Source organism: Alligator sinensis, unplaced genomic scaffold (genome assembly GCF_000455745.1).
Source record: "Alligator sinensis unplaced genomic scaffold, ASM45574v1 scaffold591_1, whole genome shotgun sequence".
NCBI lineage: Eukaryota > Metazoa > Chordata > Crocodylia > Alligatoridae > Alligator > Alligator sinensis.
The window spans coordinates 315,358-325,611 of NW_005842925.1; the positions used below are offsets into that span (position 1 = coordinate 315,358).

The following is a 10,254-nucleotide window of genomic DNA, read 5'->3' on the forward strand; positions in this document are numbered from 1 at the left end:
TTCCTGGATGGAAGGAATAGTAAAGAAGCCAGTGGCTGGGGTCCAGGCAAGGAAGCCAGTCAGTGAAGATGTAAATTGAGGTGTCAGGGGGTGAGACACAGGCTGGGGTGGAGGGGATGTAGCAGGTAAAAGCAGAGAGGTACCTGGAGAGTCAGATGTCAAGCAGGTTATAGTGTGTCATGATTCCAATGTCTATACTGAATCCATGAATTTTTGTATCAAGGAGTTTGATGAAGTGAAGTTCATAGGCTCATCTATGAAGTGTTTTGTGAATTCAAACAAGCAACGAACCTCACTAACCTCATCACCAGAGGCCAGCCTCCTACAGCCCAAAACGCACCAAATGGATCCAGACCATACCATCACAAGAAATGCAAAACCTGCTACCATATCTCCAGTACCCCCATGTGGCAGGGACACCACCACAAACACAAACCTTACCTTGCAGGCGGGAGCAGATAGAGGTATGGAGTAAGTGGGACATCACTGAGGGCCAGAAGTGTGGCAGGAGAGAGACGGCCACAGGAGGATGGGCCACACTGAGACCAGAAGAAGAAAAGCTGAAGCATCTGCAGCGGTTTGTGGGAGAACCAGTGTATGCACGCACACCAGCATGAGCACGCTTTATGGCAGTGTGCCTATGCTGGTTCACCACCTGGCCCTCAGAGGATGAATGAAAATCCTGCCGGACAACAGTGGGCAAGGACTGGAAGTGGGTCCTCTGGAAGGCCCAATGTGGCCGGGAGTGATCAGCGGCCCCAGGACGGGGCATGCCCAGAGAGTGCTGGCTTGGCAGAGCCTCAACTCTTACCTGGGACAGGACTGTGGATCCCAGATGTAGGTGGTATGGAATGAAACAGTGGCGAGCCTGGGGAGAAAGAGAGAAGAGAAGCCATCAGATGCTGTGAGTCAAAACTGGGAGAAAAGGGAGCACATCTGGGAGCAAGGCAACCAGGGGCAAATAGAAATATAAAAGTCAGGCTGATGTGAGGCCTGCAGTCATATGGTACACTGTCCAAACTGGACTTTGAACCTATAAGGGCTAAAGCTTTACCATAGGAAGCGGACTTTATCTCAGCTGTGGCCAAGAAACAACATCTTTGGTTGGCTCAAGGCAGGGGGTAGGGAAGGCAGAGCCCTGAGATGGGGGGCCGGACTAGAGTGCTGAAGCAGGGAACCAGGGAAAGCAGGACTTAAAAACATCCTCCCAACAATAACCAATACCAAGATATGGCAGGCAAGAATCCCTCGGGGCCTTTCAAGTTATTTGCCCGGACGACAAGTTGTCAATCTGAAAAGAGACGGTGGCGCCTGAGGGGCCAGAAAGAGCCCATTTAGGTCCTGGCCCCAGCATGAACCAGTCGAGAGTACCTCAGGTCAGATCTGAGCCGCCTTCCTGTTCTCACCCTCACAGCTCCATTGCAACCAGTAAGCCTCAGGCCTCTCAAAGATCTTACAGGTTTGGGCTTTCCCCAGCTAGGAGTGTGCGTGCGTGCAGTAACTGGAGGTTATCAGGTGCTTCCTACCTGCCTTTCACCAGGGAGATTCACAGTCCTGGCATTTCCTGAGGCTGCTGCACCACAGGCAGTCCCACTAGGCCTCCCTACCCTGGCAGGGTCCAGTTTTAGGTCATACCCAGGACCTGGGGCCTCCTCCAGCCCCATAGCCCCAGCCCATACCTTCAAGTTCATCTTGGCACGGGAGCTCAGCAGGGAGATGTTCTTCCCCTGCTAGGTGGTGAAAGCTAAACTGCCTCCTTCAGCTCTGAGAGCAGGGCATTACATGGTTGTGAAACAACTAAAAAGGTGCAGAGTGAAGAGGGTGGCACTCACTCCATCTGCAGGTAGATCTTGGAGAACCCCAGCAGTGGGAGGTTCACCTTCAGGAACACCAGCTGCTCCACCAAAGCAGGATCCAAGGAGGTACAGTGGACTGTCACAACATCCCCAGCAATGCTGAACACCCTCTCACTTGGAACAATGGTTGGTGAACAGGACAGGTGTTCCTGGGCAATCATGGCCAGATCCTGCCACATCTGGCTGCGGGTTGCCCAATAGCCTAAGGGGTCACATTGCAGTAGCTCCAAATCCTCAGTGAGATAGGTAGCCACTGAGGCCTCAGTGCTACCTGCTGTATGGTGGGATCTGGTACCTCTGGACCCCAACAATGAAGCCATGCCCTTGGCTCACATTGGCAGTGGCTGTAGTGGAGGAGATTGGCTGGTGCTCAGAGTGCTGGCACAGGACAGTGGATCCCCCTCTTCCACATCCCTCCACCTCTGCCATTTTGCTTCCCTGACTCTGCTCACCAGCACCTCCATCCAGTGTTTGAGGGTTTTGCTGCTGCAGATGTTCCCCTTTACCCTTGGGTTGCACATGCCTGCCAGCACGTGGACTGTACTGGACCACAACAGATTTAGCCATTTTTTGATGCCCTCCTTCAGCCACTTCACCAGTGCCTGCACCTCGGGTGAAAGTGGCTTGCCCCAGCCAGGAACATTGACCCCCTGGAACTTCTCCATTTGATTCTCAAGCTCCTTTGCTATGGGGATCATCTGGCTAAGGAGGCCATCACCAGTGCTCGAGGAACAGTTTGAGGACCACCAAGATCTTGGAGATTAGTATTACATTCAATTTTGTTAAGGGGGCGACTAATCTCAATCTCCTCGAGCAAGGTCATCTCATGGATGGCCTTCTGTTGTGTGACCAGCCTTTCAAGCATCAGGTATGTGGAGTTCCACTGAGTTTCCACATCCTGCATAATTTTGTGCTGCGGGATGCTCAGCACTGCCTGTTTGTCCCACAGAATCTTGCCGTCCTTGATGCTGCAGTAGAAGTAGCCTGCCACTTTCCTGCCTTTTGAAATGAGCTGGCTGGTAGTGGTAGTGATGGCACCATCACCGGGAACCCTGTCCCCCTCCAAGGCATCCCTCATTATGAGGTGGAACTTGTGTGCCACACAGCGGATGCCAACAAAGTTGGCATCACACACCGCCTTGACCATATTGGCCCCGTTGTCGATGTCCATGAATCCATGGGTGAGCTTGGCCTGCCCAAAGAGCTGCCCCTGCACCATGTGGTTCATGGTTACCAGGATCTCCCTTGCTGTGTAGGACTCATCCATCACCTTGGCTTAAAGGAGAGCCCATGGATGACCTGAATGATTGCACCAACGCCCTGTGAGGGAGAGGTAGGCATAATCTCTTCCCCAGCTGCTCCAAATGTCGGAGGTGAAGTGCAAAGATACCTGCAGCCCTGCCTTATGCAGCTCCTTCCTCAAGTCCTCCCTGCATGCCTCATACAAAGAGGGCACCACCGTCCTGCTAAAGGTGGAGCATGCAGGCACTTGGTAGGATGGAGCCACAAGTGCCATGAGCTGCCTGAATGCTGGATGCTCAACAAAGAAGGGCTGGTCATCCAGAGCAATCATCTCCCCAATGTTTTGGGTGACCTTGCTCACCTTGGAAACATTCCCCTCTTTGTCCCTGCCTTTCCCCTACTGGTCCAGGGTGGCCTGCCTCTGCTTCTTGGGGAAGGGGAGTTTGGAGCAAGAGGGGGACTTCTTTTTGGGCGCACACCCACTGGTGCCAAGCTGAGGAGGAATAAGGGCATGGTGGTGCTGCCTGCTGAGATGTAGCAGCATCACTGTGGTGGTGAAATGTTTCTTGTCTTTGCCCCGGCTGATCTGCTTTTGGCAGTGCTGGCAGGTAGCATACCTGGGATCATCTGCCTCCTCAAAATGATCCCACACTACACTATCCACCCACTTCTAGGTTGTGGGGATCCTGCCTTATCCCCCTCCTCAGCAGGCAGAGGCACAACAGGAGAAGCCGAGACGTGTCCCTGCAGCCTCCTCTGAGGTGCCTTCCGGAGAAGGAAACCTGCCCCTAGGGGAACTTTGGTGGGTGTGGAGCACAAACTGAGATTCCCCCTTCTTCCCCAGAATTTCCTAGGCTATGGCACTGTAGCAGGGTGGGGTCCCTAAGAGTGGCTGTGTTACCCCTAGGTTCCTTAACCTTGCCAGTCTTGCCTTACAGGCACCCTCTATCTCGCCTGTCTTGTTGGTATAATTGGTATAGGGAGGTTGCCCGTGATCGTTGGGTTCAGACATGGTCTGGCTAGATCTTACTAAACTCTGTGGTTCGTAGACCCCTTGGTGTACCACATTATGGTATATGGTTCCTGAGTCTCTCAGCCTTATGGGCTATATGCATGGCTCCAACTGCCCCTTTACCACACCCCAAGCCTTGCAGATGGTACTGGCGTTATCTTGCCTAGGCCTTGTTCTAATTTGACCCCTTGTCCTCACTGGGCTCTCCGCAGCCCCTGTTGCTGCGCCCTTCGGTTCTGGGCTCTCCGCAACCCCTGTTGCTGCCCCCCTCAGTGCTGGGATCTCTGCAGTCCAAATGCCATTGCCCTCTCTGGTGCCAGGGTCCCCACGCTATAGTGGGCCCCCCAATGAGGCCTTTTCCTTCCCCAAATAGCCTCGCCCAAACCATCGGTGTTATCAGACAGCAAACAAACAAACAGCAAACAAACAGCAATCAAACGTAAGCCCCTGGGCTATAACGTAACAAAGTACAAGGCATGCTCTGCCCCTTTAAAAGAGTAAAACTCCTTTCTAATACTGGGTGCCTGTAGGCGAGGGTATCTTATGGGCTTCTGGTGCCCCATTAGCCCTAAGGGTAGTGTATCCAATGGCTGTAGCGTCTCTGAGCCCTTCCTTCCTGAAGGCTCCTTCCCGTTTGGCTGCCGGCAGGGAACTGAACTGCCTGGTCCAGCCCTAGGGTTTATATGGGCGTAGGGCCCTGCCTCTTCTTGCCAGCTGACCTTCCCTCATTAGCCAGTTGTTATGGCAACCTGCACCTGGACTCTTATCTGGCTCTTTGTGTTCCCTCCCGGGCAACCTCTGCTCTAAGAGGAGCAGGCACCTTAGTGCCCTGTGACAGGCACTCAGGTCCCCTGCTTCCAGATCCAGCTCCTCCTCTGGCACTGGATGGCTCACACTGGCAACTGAAGTTGGAGTGGAGGATGTCATGCTGCTGCTGGTTGTGGTTACTGGTGTTACAGGTGGTGCTGCAGATGCAGACACACCTCCTACTTCTTTGCTCCCATTAGCAGCAGAAGACTCCTCACTGACATGCAAGAGGATGTGTGTGTGTGCGTGTGGGGAGAGGGGGGAGTGGAACCTGCAGCTCTCCCTCTGCCCCCTCTCCCTCCCCAGCCAGAAGACCTGGCACCTACCTTTCCAGCACACTTGATGATGTTTAGTGTGCTGCAAAATGTGCGTGTGTCTGTGTGTAATATATGTAATATATGTTGTGCTTTCCTGCACTGTGATGACACACTGTCCGGGAAAACACAGATTTCTTTTTGTTGGAGGAAAAAATTAAAGGCTAACGAGAACAAATAAGGATTTTGGGGGAGGAATAAGCTGAAAGGAATGGATAACAATAGGGATTGTAGACAAGAATAAATAGGAAAGGATTGGATAGAAGTTGGTGGCAAGAGACTACCTACTACCAAGCTAGAACCCTTCAGACACTGCTGCTGCAGCAGAGGGGCAGACAGACAGCTCACAAAAGGCACACAGATGAGTTCACACACAGCCTTATATGTTGTTTCTATGTCCCTCCCCCAGAGCACTGTGATTGGAAGGGAGCTCAGAGAAAGATCACAGTCACTGGCCACCTACAGATGTCAATATCAAAGCAGTCTTTCCACCCCCTCCTTCCCTCCCTCTTCTCAGTTTCGGTTTCCTGAATGTCTGCCTTCCGAATCTCGGAATCTTTTCTGAATCGATTCAGAGGCTTTGATTCAATTCAGAGCTTTTAATGGGTCTCTCAAGTTGATTCTGATTCAGAGATTTGGCTGCCTAATCGAGCCAAATCTCCAAATTGAATTGGCTACTGAAGCTTCACACAGCCCTAATGACTATCATATTTACTCAAATCTAATTTGAATATGACCCAGAATCTAAGGTGATCCCCCAATAATTAGACTATATATATGGAAAATGTATATTTTTCCTGCTTTTTCATGTATGGATCTTAATTATTGGAAGGTCATCTCTAATTCATCCTTTCCACCGCTGCAGGGAGGCAGGTGCTGTGGGGAAGTCACACAGTTTGCCCCCTGCTTGTGCCTACCCCCTGCAAACTTGGTGTCCCCCCAAAGCCATTGCTCCCCGCTTCCCCATGCCTTTGCTTTAGTCTCTTTCTCCCTGCAGCCTTTGCTTTCCCTCTTCCCCACCCTTCCTCTTACCCTTGCTTTGCATAGCAGTCTTCATCCCTGTTTTAGTGTGGGGCACTGAGCACAGCTCCAACCTGCCTCCATAGCATCTGTGTAAGTTGTGTGCTGCTGCTATGGGGCCAGGCTGTGGCCATGCTTGTCCCAGGCTGCAGCATGCATGGAGCCTGCCAGCACAAGTGGCTGGACCATTGGGTAGGGGCTGGAGCCTGAGCCACTGCAGCAGTCTGTGCCCCCTTCGCCTGCTCCCACTACCCTTGTATGCAGTTGTAAGATGAGGAGCTTTTTCCCTCCCATGTTGAAACAGGAAAAGAGCCTTGTCTTAGAATCAAGTAAATAAGGTATGTCTCTCATTATCTATTCAGCCTAAGTGACAAGTCTGTGAGGGAAGGTAGTATGTATCAACTTGCTCTCCCGTATTTGGGTTTTATTTTATGACATCCATTCAAAGCAACACTTTTTTCACTTTAGAAGTCCTTTATTTTACACAGCATCTTAGTCCCTCCTATACAGATATGCACAGATGTTTTATATTACAGCAATACCTAGCACTTATCCAGCAAATTTATATCTGCAAAGTGTTTTACCTAAAAATGAGCCAGATGAATCCCTTCTAAAACTGTTTCATTATTGCAGGTGAGCAATTAGCTAATCTTCATAATACTCCTCCAAGAGAGATAAGTACTCTTAATGGAGTTGGTCAAAATATATACACAAAATGAAAATGAAGGAGTTGCGAAATGTGTATGCTGTTGCCATTTCAAAGAGTCTAAAATGGACCCATTTTTCATTGTTTCAAATTTATAACAAGTTTTCCATCAAACCATTTAGCAAAATAACAGCAACAATAGCAACAATCCATTGTTAAAAATTCACTTACCTTTATAAAGAAATGTTGTTAATGTTTAATAAAACAAACCCTCCAAAAATGGGTTGAGTTTTCTGAAACTGGCCAATTATTTATAAGAAAATTTTGTCCAAATAAACGCGGTCATTTCTGGTCCCGTTTCCCATTCCTGATCCTATTTCAATCTGAAAGGTCAAGACCATGCAACCAATCAATAGCAGAGCCACAGCTAGCACACAGGAGGTCTTATCTTCCAGTACGGCAGTTTGACCACTCTACTTCTCTCTGTAAACAGAAAGCATATTAAGAACTTGCCATTTATTCCTGGACATAGAGAGCTCATTTCCTTCTATTCCATTTAATTTCACAAATACCAAACATTTAATTTTAAAATGGATGTTTGCTTCCATAGGGATATCACCTTTAGATGCTTGAAGCTTCTGGCACCTGTTCTCTGCCACTGGGAGATGACGGTGTTAGTGAATTGAAGTCTGCTGTGGATTTATTTATGGGAGAATAATGTCATTGGACATACCTGCTGAGAATGGAGTTGTTACTTAATGGAAGAAAGGGGATGAACTAAGTGAACCTTTGGTCTTTTAATGCTAAAAGCCTACAGTGTCTATGTTTTAATTTTAAAACTCCATTTACCATCTACTTGTTGCCAGTGGCCTGGGGCTTGTAAATGGATGAAGCAGAAAGATAGATAAATACCAAAATAGCATTAGTAAAAAGTGAAGTGCAGAGAATAAATTCGTTGTTCTACTGCAGTCCTGAGCTACAGACAGGATGCTCTTCTTTTTCCTAACATAGATTTAATATCTTATCGCTGATTCTTCTCAAAGTGGTAGCATCAAGCAAATCTTGTTTGGAAAAAACCCTCCAGCCTCATCCATGCAGTCCTCTAGCAGTGGGTTGGAAAAAACACTCCAGCCTCATCCATGCAGTCCTCTAGCAGACACCATTGGTAGATGGGTGCTAAGCTCTCTAGGAGATCCTGACCTACATTGGCAGGGCAAGTTTGGGAACAGCAAGAATTGTACTTCTCTGCTTTAGTCTGCATGCCACAGGAAACAACTACCCATCAGACTTGGGGTTGGTGCCTGGAGGAAGGTTTGAGCTTCAAAACCATCATTTTTGATGGAACTAAGTGTGGTGGGCTTGCTGGTAGCAGTCCAGCTCACCGACTTGAGCCAGAAGGCTCAGAGTGATTGGTGGGGGCATTTTCCTTCCCCACCAATCAGTAAAGGGAAGGAGAGAGGTTTGCCCCACCCTAACTTAAGGGCAAGGTGAAGAGGAGGACCTGAGAGGGAGCTAACCCCTCAGACTTTCCTATTGGTCCGCTCCCAATCTGGAGGCAGAGCCTTCTGAAGGAATAAAAAGGTAGCATGCCCAGCACACGGGTGGCTTTTACTTGGAACAACAAAGAGGGCTGACAAAGAGCTGGTGTAGTTGACCAGCGGAGCAGAGCAGTTGCCCAGAAGCACCCAGAAGACATATTTGTTGGGCAGGAATGAGCAAGCAGCTGCATCTCAAGCCTGCTATGGAGCGAGAGCTGTGGCAATGGTGCACAGGTTGGTGCACAGAGGATACGGGATTGGACAGGACCACAGCCGCTGCATGAGGCAGTGCGGGTCTCCAACCCCCTGCACAAGGCAGGAGCGGTAATGCACAAGTCAGTGCATGGAGGGTCCAGGAGCAGATGGGACCACAGCTGCTGCACAAAGTAGCACAGGTCTCCAACCCCCTGCATGAGGCAGGGGCAGCGGTGTACAGTTCGGTGCATGGAGGGTCCGGAAGCAGACAGGACCACAACTGCTGCATGAGGAAGCATGGGTCTCCAACCCTTTGCAGGAGGCAGGGGCAGCAGTGCATAGGTCAGTGTACCTCTGTAGGAGGTACCTCTGAAGTCCAGGAGCAAACGGGACCTCAGCCACTGCACAAGGCAGTGCGGGTCTCCAACCCCCTGTGTGAGGCAGGAGCTGAACCCCATTCTGTGCCCAAAGGGTGCACAGGGCTGATAGGACTGAAGGGGCCACAGCAACTGCACAAGGCAGTGCAGGCCTCCAACCCTGCACGAAGCAGGAACAGGCCATTGGTGCATGGGACGCTGCACAAGGCCATAGAGCCGATGGGACCGCAGGCAGCTGTATGAGGCAGCATGGGTCCCTAACCCTGCATGGAGCAGGAACAGGGCAATTGGTGCACGGGGTGGTACACAGGGCCATAGAGCAGACAGGACCATGGGTAGCTGCATGAGGCAGCATGGGTCCCCAACCCTGCACAAGGCAGGAACAGGGCCATTGGTGCATGGGGCGGTACACAGGGCTGTAGAGTGGGCTGACAGGTCAGAAGAGCTCCATGAGGCAGCTGAGGCCCTCCTGCAGATGGAGAGAATGCCTTGCCCCAACACCGCTGCAGACAAGCCCAGCCCTTGAAGCCCGTGGAGTTGTGTGTCACCCAGGAAGGGGATTCCCACAAGGGAGGAGGGACCCTCCCCACTGTGTGGGGAGGTAGGGGTTGAGGGGAAGCCCCTGATGGGAGGGGACAATTTGCCCTGGGACCCAAAGAGGAATCCATGGCTCCTGTTTGGTATGAGGCAGAGGCAGGCAATTATTTCAGCTGGAGGGCCACTTCATGAATTTTGGTGAGCTGTCAAGGGCTGTATGGGTAGCCCTGCCCCTTTACAGTTGCCTCGCCCCCTGGTCGCCATCTTGTGTCTGGAAGTCCCGTCCCCTAACTCTTACCCTTTGCCACTGGAAGTCCATCCTTTTGCCCTCGGAAGTACTTCTCTTGGGAGCGGATAGTATGGCCTTGGAACGGGAAGTTACACTCTGTTACATGGTCTGTGTCAGGGGTAGGCAAGATTTACCCCTGACATAGACCCACAATGTCTACCTTATATGACGCTGGAGTGCCGGTAAGTCAAAAAATCAAAATGGGGCAGGGGGTATATGGCAGGATGCAGTGCATATTAATATAGTTAATAATCATAAACATTTTTTTTTATGCTAAATACCAGATTTTCTAAAAATTCTAAGCCTGGTGACAATAAATAAAGCTTCATAGAGGGAAGAGGGAGGGAAGAGAGAAGAGAGAGGGAAGAGAATATAGAGGGAAGAGACAGAAAGAAGGGAGAAAGAAGAAAGAGGAAAGGAA

At 50.5% G+C, this 10,254-nt stretch overlaps 1 long non-coding RNA gene across 1 annotated transcript in view; it reads right to left on the bottom strand.

Moving 5' to 3' along the window:
- Positions 1 to 545: 545 nt before the first annotated feature.
- The window catches only part of LOC112548104, a 10,105-nt gene continuing 396 nt past the window's right edge, over positions 546 to 10,254 (bottom strand). The window contains exons 2-3 of the long non-coding RNA XR_003091904.1: positions 7,129 to 7,380; positions 546 to 868 (exon numbers count right to left, since the gene is read on the bottom strand). This is a non-coding gene — a long non-coding RNA (uncharacterized LOC112548104). The remainder of the gene's footprint in view (positions 869 to 7,128; positions 7,381 to 10,254) is intronic.